The 9,465-nt window shown below is 37.1% G+C and overlaps 1 long non-coding RNA gene across 1 annotated transcript; it reads left to right on the top strand.

Moving 5' to 3' along the window:
• The first annotated feature begins 540 nt into the window (after positions 1-540).
• Positions 541-6,011, top strand: LOC109198891 (uncharacterized). Its single transcript, XR_002059434.2, has 5 exons — positions 541-576; positions 1,423-2,121; positions 3,635-3,666; positions 4,296-4,322; positions 5,874-6,011. It is a non-coding gene; the product is annotated as an uncharacterized LOC109198891 (long non-coding RNA).
• The last annotated feature ends 3,454 nt before the right edge of the window (positions 6,012-9,465 follow it).

The following is a 9,465-nucleotide window of genomic DNA, read 5'->3' as shown; positions in this document are numbered from 1 at the left end:
CGGTTAGGAAATGTACACACAGCACACAGTTCGACACATAACACAACAGCAGAGAGAGCACAGACTTTAAGGTGCCGAGGCATGATTGCAGATGACGTCAGGTGCGATCACCTCTCTTGCAGCGGCACTGCAGGCCACATAAATTATTTATGTAGATATTTTGCGAATATTTGTTATTCATTTTTTAAGAGCATAGTGCTATTTTCCAATTATTTCTTTAAATTCAGGTCAAGGTTCTATATGCCCCGAAAGCCCAAAGGTGATATAAGGATCAGTTTTTGTTTGATACATGGACAATTCAAGTTCAGCTTTTTAATTCTTTTAAGAGAGACCTTCGACTGGATGCTTTTATTTTTTGTTATTTTTTAAGAGTTCAAAATGTCCATTACATGAATAAAATTTCATTTACTTTGTAGCATTTCATGGATTTCATACACAACACACTATAGTTGTTTATACAAAGCATAAAGGTAAAAAACAATGTGTGCAGTGTTATCTTCATTTTAGATGTCAAAAAGTATTTGTGGCTCCCAGTGTTTTCTTTTCCGTGCAAACCGGGTCCAAATGGCTTTTTGGGTCTGTTGGGAACGAAGTATTATTTTTTGTCATTTTTGTTATTTCCATTTATTATTTATTTTTATTAATTCTATTTTTATTATTTTGTTATTTCTGTTATTACTGTCATTACTGTTGCATCATAATCATGTAATATATATGGTTATAGCCTTTATTACAGGTCCAGTAAAAAGAACCACTTTAAACTGTGGATGTTAATGTTAATGTTAATGTTTATGCAGACTGCAGGGTGAAAGAGTAACTCCAAAATGAGACAGGAAGTTATAGGCTTTTGAAGTTGCAGGCTTTGCAAAAGTGAAACCAAAACCAGAGTCTGAGTTTGTATAATGAGTTTATACATTTTACATAGAAGTTAAGATCATCACAACACAGGATGGCCTTAGCCTGGTTGCCTAAGTGAGGTCAACTAAGGTGCAGAGAGCAGATGCACACTCTGTGCACGCGCAGAGACATACACACACACACTGTTAGGGTGTAGGTGAAAGTTGACTGATGAAGCAGTAGATGCACGATGCGAGAGCTGAGCTGGCTTACGGGAAACCACCGGGGAGAAGATGGAAGCCAGTGTACTTTTAATTGGGCCTTAGGTTGTCGAACAGAACATTTGTGGTTTTGAAGCTGATGTATGTGATGACGCAATGAGGGGGCGTCACTAAATATACTCTGATGCATATAAAACTGTATTTTGATGTTAGGAGGATGAGATTGTGGGGCTGTCTGCTTACGGAGTCCGCTCATTCTCCCACGCGTGTCATTTCATTAAAATCATCGTCTTTACCCTTTGGACCAATGTGGTTACTTGCATTCCTCCTGTGTTTCCTTCCCTATATTTTTGAACCTTAACAGGTCTTAAATGTTGCTGACCCCTGGTTTAGATGATTGTCTTTAAAACCCTCACTGAAGAGTCTTGCTGGAGACAGCCACACATTTACCTCACTGCAGCAGGGGTGAAGAAGTGGGTGCAAGTCCATTTAGGTCAGAATTCATATGATTACAACCAATACATATTAGAATAAAATAAATAAATGTGCAATGAACATGTCAGGAGTGCTGTTAAAAAGTCTCATGGCAGTGGGGTTAAAGGACCTCTTGAACCTCTGATTCCTGCAGTGCAGTGAGGTGAGCCTCTGAAGCTCCTACTGTCCTGTGAGGATGCTCAGGTGAACATCAACACCAGCCCCTTGGTGTTGTTGTTCAGGAGAAGACGGTTCTTATTACTCCAGCCAGTTAAATAAATTTATCATAATACACTACATTTTAACATAATGACCTTATATTTATTTATGACTTTTAACCATTACTTCAAATTCAAATAATCCTGTTTGAAATATTGATTCAACTTATAGAATTAAATTTCTGCTAGTTGTTTTCTGTTGCAAAGAAATCTAGTATAATAATATTTAAATTTACATATATATCTTTCACGTTTTCAATGCCAATTTTGTGTAATAACGGAGTTTCCCACTACCCGTGAATGCCTCTTTTTTTACGTCGCCGGCTCACTCCTCCATCTCCGCCCACTCTCTGCTGATCCCTGCCGGCCCGGTAAGCTGCTCTGCTTCTCTTCTCTGAAATTAAATGTCTATAAGCTGTTTGAGTGATTTACCGAGTTGTTGTCTGTGACTTGTAAAGCCAGTGAAAGTATAAGTCATATTAAAGTAACACAATGGCTGCTTTTTTTTAGTGAAATGTTGTAATTTTAGTATTTAAACAAGTATTGGTAAGCTAGCCCTAACAACCTAAGCGCTAACGCCTAGCGGTCCTAAAGGCCCAGTGTGAAATTAATATGGTTCATTTGATTGTATAATACAGTTATTGTGTGGTTTTATTTGGTTCATTCGGTGTGTTAGTGCTTCTGAGTCTCTTAGGGAAGCTGTCTTTCTCCTCTTCACAAATCAGTCAGTTAAAACGGCCTCATTCTTTAGGTTGTAAGGTAATGAGCCACCATTTTAGAGCCACTGATTAGCTGTTGAAGCAGCAGGGTCGGCAACTTCAAAGGAGACATTTTACCGCCTCTGACTGAAAGCCACTTAAATGGCGCTATGAAAGTATGCTTCTAGCTCAGATTAACAAAAGTAGGACGATTTGCCGCTAAATTTTAGCTGTTTAAGAATGCTTGTAGGTGACATTCACAAAGGTAGGATGGTTTGGCAGTGAATGCTATCGGCCAGCATTTTTTTTTAGCTAATATTCACAAAGGTAGGACGGTTTGCCACTGAATTTCGTGTTGTGCGCATGCGCAGACACAACGGTAGGATGGATTCCCAGAACACCGGGAGAAAAAGAGTCACGTGCCTGTGCGGATGTGTATGTGTTGTGGGTTAATTAACAGAAGGGAGAGAGAGTGAGGATAAAACACATAATATAAGAATAATAACATCTCTTAACAAGAAGAAGTTTTTTTTTAAATTAATTAATTTTAGTTTTTTAGTAAATTTTTAAGAACTGTTTAACACTTGTTTGTGCAGGTTGTTTTTTAAATAAAACCTACACCTGCAGCTCTGTTTAACTTCTCACTTTGTGAAAAATTAATGAAATATAAAAAAAGGCCACCTTCAAATAAATAAAATGCAGCAGTGCGCCATTAATATTATTAATATGATATGTAGATATTTAAAACAACAGCATATTAAATGATACTGTGTGCAGGTGATATTTTTAGGGCGCAGAATTTGAATGCAGACCAACTCAAATGTTAAAGCCTACAAATATATCACCCAATCTTTCATTTATGATTGTTCATGCTTTGAAATTGTGATGTCAGAATTTGATAAAGTGTGCAGTGCTAGGTGTAGCAAATCATTGCTTATGAAATTAGAGCTATCACATAGCTGAGAAACTTGTGTGGCTTATTACAAATGGATGAAACCACATTTTACCTTAATGAAGACAGTAATCTTTAATAAGGTGTAGAAAAAAGAGGTGAGTTGTTTGTTGCTGTGGTAAACAAAGAAGTGTACTGAATCTTTTGGACTACACAGATTGATGTAGTATTGACTGTGATGCTGATTTGAGTTGTCTCATTCTGTATTTTTGTGCTTTGTCTTTTGTTACACAGAGTGAAAGAGATCTTTGGTTTTGCCTTTGCTGGTAAGTAAACAGTGATTGTAATTGAAGCAGTATGAACCTGGCATTGCGTAGCATATTTGACGACTTACATACAGTAGTTTGACTTTTTGTGATACGTTTCCATTTACTGATTGGCAAAAACACAGGATTTGTGACCTGTAGCAGCAAAGCCCCCACACAGGGCCTCTGACTGTCCCTGAAAATGTCCCTGAAGTTTAGTAGCCCATTTATGTATGATTTAAATTTCTTATGGCTTATTAAATCCAAACATAGTTAAATGTCAGATGTCTTTATACAGTTGTTCATTTTCTCCTTATGTTTGTGGATTTAAGTAACAGACAAAAAAATTAAAAGTTGTCGTTCTTCACATGTTATTAGAACTGACTTGTGATAGAAAATGTTGGAGCCACAAAGCTTCTGTGTACGAAATATTTGGTATATCCTGCATTTGTGCCAACAAATATTGGTGCCTATTCTGAGACTCTGCAATTAAATTGTGCCCTCTTTAGACTACAGTGAGTTCATAAAGGCATGAAGAAATGGAGGATTTGACTAGTTATTTAATGTCACAGTAAATTGGATTGTGTGTGAAGAGGCTCAACAGTCTGAATCATTAAACAGTTATCTGATGTTTTGGTTCCTTTGTCTAGACTGCTGATCTGATCGTCTCAAGTCTGGTAAGTAAAGGTTTTGTCTGAGGTACAGTGCTGGGAAAAGTCTTTCTTTCTTGCAGATTTATTTTGTTTATGGTTTTTCGTCACATGTTTCAAATCTTCTAACAAGGACGACCTGGATAAGTACAAATACAAGCAGTTTTAAAGTGATGATTTCATGTATGAAGCAGAGAAAACCAAACCACAGCTATCTGTTCTCTAATACCCAGCTGTGAAAGCCCTGATAGCAACAACTACCATCAAGCATTTATAGTAACTAGTAATGACTGATTTACATCACTGGGGGATTTTGGTCCACTTTAATTTCAGAGTTGCCTTAATTAAGGTCAAAAATAGTGTTTTGAAATCATTTGAAGGATCTCAATTTCATTAAAGTCGAGATTCTGATTAGTCAGTTGGACTTGCTTGTGTGCTTCAGATCAATTTCCTGTTGCAAATCCCAAGTGTGATTAAACTCAGGACCTGATGAGTTGATGTAGGTCCTGAAGTAGTAAAGGAACTCTGGACCATCACAGTAATGGCACCATGTTTGACTTTAATGCTGGTGTTTTTCTGAAATATTTCTCTCACTTTAGAAGATTTGGTTTAGTACAGTGAGTCCGCACAGCTCTTGCTGATCATCAAGATGTTTTTAGGCAAATGTGAGAAAGGTTTTGTGTTCTTTTTGGCCAGTCAATAGATAATTTTGAGTTTAATGGATATAAAGTGTTTAAAGCAGGAGGCCTGAAACTGTCTGCTGTAACCTCAGTGTGCGGGTTTATTAGGACCATATAATATTTACAGTAAGTTACTGTAGCAGCACGTCTTGGTTTGACTTTATAGACTTAGTTTAGTGTTTTAATAGAACGCAAAAATGTCCTTATAACAGGTTCCACCACCATTTGTTAAACATTGTCATTCTGTTCAGTCCAATAATTTACTGTAGAACTCTTTAGTATTTAAAGCCCTACATGTACTGTATTTTTGAAATTATAAGGCATAATGTCAATAAACAAGTCTGTTTTTAAGGCAGATTAAGCCAAACAAAACAGTCAGATAAGTCAAACTTTATTCAAGTCATTCACAAACAACTCTCAACACTGTTCAGTTGTAACACATAAAATACAGAACAATACACTCACTTTTTCAGTTCATTCCTCATCCACAAATCCATCAAACTCTTCATGGGTTGATCAGTTTGAAATCTGCTTCATAAGCATGTCTCTTAGCACGTGCCAGGTCCTTGTACACACACCATAATGTTATGTTGAAGCACCGTACGAATTACTGTGCGAGGGTCCTGACTATGGTAGCCATAATGCTCTGACAATACATCAAGCAGCGCAGCTTTGTAGCTTACCGAAGTCTTACTAAAATATTTGACAGAATTTTGATTTCTGTGTACCACAGAAATCCCATTTGAGGTCAGTAAGCATAACCAGAATCGATACACTAGGCACATTGTATATTTTTGAGAAAATGACAGGATTTTAGGTGTGCCATGTAGTCTGAAGAATATGGTAAATCCAAGCATATTGGAAATACAACTAATTCCAGGCCTTTTGTGTCTTACAGGTGACCTGCTGCAGAAGATCCTCTCTCTCTATCATTATAAGCAATTCTGTCTATCCTATCACTCTCCCGACTCTATCTAATTTGACAGCCATTCTATCTTGTATCCCTACTGCTCTATCTAATTTGACAGCCATTCTATCTTGTATCCCTCTATCCCTACTGCTCTATCTAATTTGACAGCCATTCTATCTTGTATCCTCTATCTCTACTGCTCTATCTAATTTGACAGCCATTCTATCTTGTATCCCTCTATCCCTACTGCTCTATCTAATTTGACAGCCATTCTATCTTGTATCCCTCTATCCCAAGCGCTCTAATTTCAGAATCCAAGTTTTCAGAAATCCAAGTTTTCAGATTCCAAGTTTTCAGAAATCCAAGTACCAGTACTTGATCTATCTGTTACAGAATTCTGAGAGATCTCTGCTCTCACTGCTCCTTCTTTCCTGTCATTAAACTCTCTCACATTCAGTCATTTGCTGAAAATTACAATTAGAAAGTTAATATACAGTAGTAGAATATCAGTACAGTAGAATTATGTAGAAACTACTTATACGCCCTAATTTGTAGTTTTAACTTGGCATTACTCTTTGGAATAAACATGATAGTTTGGCTTACTGGTGCATTACTTTGATAATTATATAAATATACACCTTTTGAAGGTTTATTTGTAATAAGATAATCTGACTTTTGTAATATATTCAGAGTGCTATTCACATAATATTAAATTTGATTCAAATACATTTTTCAAGTCTGTTTCATTGGCTATAATATTTGACTACAAGTTTATACTATATTATTTAAGACAAACCCTTTTTTGTCACTCAGTGTAAGTGTTCAGTTAGATTGTCATCTAGAGGCTGCCCTGAGAACCCAGACTTCCTGTTTCCTGACTGCTGCAGAACATCCAGCTGAAGATCCCCATCGCCTGTCATCTGATCACCACACCATCACAGCTCCTTATATTTGCTTTACATTTTAAATATCTGAAAGATTTACACAAAGTCTACTTAAAAGCTAAGATTTTTATCATAGCCTGTTGATTGATTGTTGAGATTTATTCTGCATATTACTTTACAGAAGTATAGACCTATTTGTTATCCAGTCTGGTTAAAAAAATATAAGAAGTAATAAATACAGTTTTTGAAAAAGTTACAATAAACAGACCAAAGTGTTTCAAGAACTTTAAATAACTTTATATTGAGTTTGTATTAAGTCAGCCTTTTACATCAATTTGATAATCTCTGATTTATAGTTATTAAAGTCATAGTTTTCGTGTTTACAGGTGACTTTTGTACATTTGTGTATAAATACATATAAGGTCCAGTTTGTACTTCAAATGCCAAGAAAGGGTCAAAGGTCGCAGTCCCAGAAGCTTAGATGGCAAAAGCAGAAAGAACAGGTAATGTTTCTCAGAGCAGTGAGCAGTAAAGGTGTCTGTTACAATATTCCCAGTCCAGAAGTGCAGAACAGTGCTCAGACAGCTGCAGGTCTATGCAGTGTGTAAAGAGGTGTTCCCTCAGCATGTGTGTCAGATGCTAAGTACAGCAGTAATCCAGACTGAACCCCAGTAACTGTGCAAATGCAGCATGATGGAGAAGCTCCAGGACCATCTCATGTACAGGTTACAAACAGTGAAAGTCGTTCACGAGTGAGTAGCATCTGTGCATCCCGAGCCAGGCTTCTCCTAGTATGGAAAGTACAGGATCAGCAATGCATGGCTAACAGTTTGGTTCTGTCATTCTTACACGAGGATGAATTCATTACCAGAGCAGATCTAAACCGTGTGTTGGATAAAGGCCATGTCGTGTATTTCAGATGCCAGAAAGAGTTTGTGAACAGCGTGTTTCTAGCCTGTGATGAGCTTCCCACAGTGGTCACCAGCCGCAGACACGAGTATCAAGTGGATAGTCTCAGTTTGCTCATTACGGCACATTTGATGGTACAGCTCACCTTCCGAGCCTTGAAACAGGGACTACAGTGTTTGGCTTCAGCGGTTTGCTATGCTTTGCTAGTCATGGGAGGAACAGTCTGCAGTTGCAGGCTGACTTCAGGTGAATATGCATACTTTGACCCTCACCCACGTAAGTCTACAGGAATGCCATTGTCGCTAGCTGTAAGTGGTGAACTGCAGTTATGTTAAAAAAAATTCACACGTCTTAACGACATGATTGACAGGATCAAACGCTTGTACCGAATGTTTAGCATCGCACCAACCTGCACTTATGAGCTAACAGCCTGTCGAGTTTCACAGTGAAAACGCAGCTGACCAAAGAGATGCTGATGAAAACAGACAACAGCTACAACTGTTCCAGCACCAGCTTTAAAATGAACCTGAATTTGAAACCCCAAAATCCACTGAGCAAACACAGAAAACTGTGACCCACACTTTAGCCACTGAAGTGATGTCATCCAGAGTGGATTATTCAAATGAGCCAGCCGCTGAGCTGAACAACTGTCCTTCTGATTATTTAGAAATAGAAACCTCTGCATCTTCTGTAAGAGACACTCAGGTAACAAAGAATCTGTTCCTCAGAATGATTTAAACACTGCCTCCTGTTTAACTAAGACAACAGGAACTCTCACATAAACTGTTGAAGCGTAATAAACAGCAAAGGAGAAAGATTAGGAGACGATTATTGGTCCAAGAAAAACTACCACAGAGAAAGGAAAATGAGAAAAAGAAAGAAAGAAAGACAGACGTACACTTTTGATGAAAGCTTTAAGGCAAAGAAAAAGATTCTAGTAGAAAGTCTCATGATTCTGATCACAGTAAGAAAAAGAGTGTGTACAAAAATAATCTGTATAAACTCAATGCTACATATAGAGAGAAACAGAGAGAATATTTGAGAAAATCTATAGAGATAGTGCTAAATTAGAGAGAGAAAAAGAGAACGTGTCATAAGGATGTATAAAGAAGATTCTTTATTCCGAGAAAAGCAGAAGGAACGTATAACAAGAACATATAGAGAATCTCCATTTTCCGAGAAAAGCAGAAGGAACGTATAACAAGAACATATAGAGAATCTCCATTTTCCGAGAAAGCAGAAGGAACGTATAGAAAACATATAAGAATCTTATAGACAATGTCCTATATTCAGAAAAGCAGAAGGAACGTAAGACAAGAACATATAGAGAATCTCCCATTTTCCGAGAAAAGCAGAAGGAACGTATAACAAGAACATATAGAGAATCTCCCATTTCCGAGAAAAGCAGAAGGAACGTAAAAAACATAAAAGAATCTTATAGACAATCTCCTATATTCAAAGAAAGCAGAAGGAACGAATAAGAAGAACATACAGAGAATCTCCCATTTCCGAGAAAAGCAGAAGGAACGTATTAGAAGAACATACAGAACTTGTGCTGAGTTCAGAGAGAAACATAAAGCTTACATGAGGTCATATGTTTCTAACCTAGAAAGTGAAGAATTTAAACAGAAAAACGATCTTACATCACTAAACGTTATGGAGAAGAGACACAATTTCAGCAGCAACACAAGGACAATATGAGAGAACAATGAGAGTAAATATTGGAACGGTTTCTTTTAGACAGATGCATAATTTCAGATGTGCAATGAAAATAAAAAGAAAATATC

Source organism: Oreochromis niloticus, unplaced genomic scaffold, assembly GCF_001858045.2.
Source record: "Oreochromis niloticus isolate F11D_XX unplaced genomic scaffold, O_niloticus_UMD_NMBU tig00001679_pilon, whole genome shotgun sequence".
Taxonomy (NCBI): domain Eukaryota; kingdom Metazoa; phylum Chordata; class Actinopteri; order Cichliformes; family Cichlidae; genus Oreochromis; species Oreochromis niloticus.
Note: the sequence above shows the minus strand (reverse complement) of the source record. Positions and strands in the feature narration are given on the sequence as shown.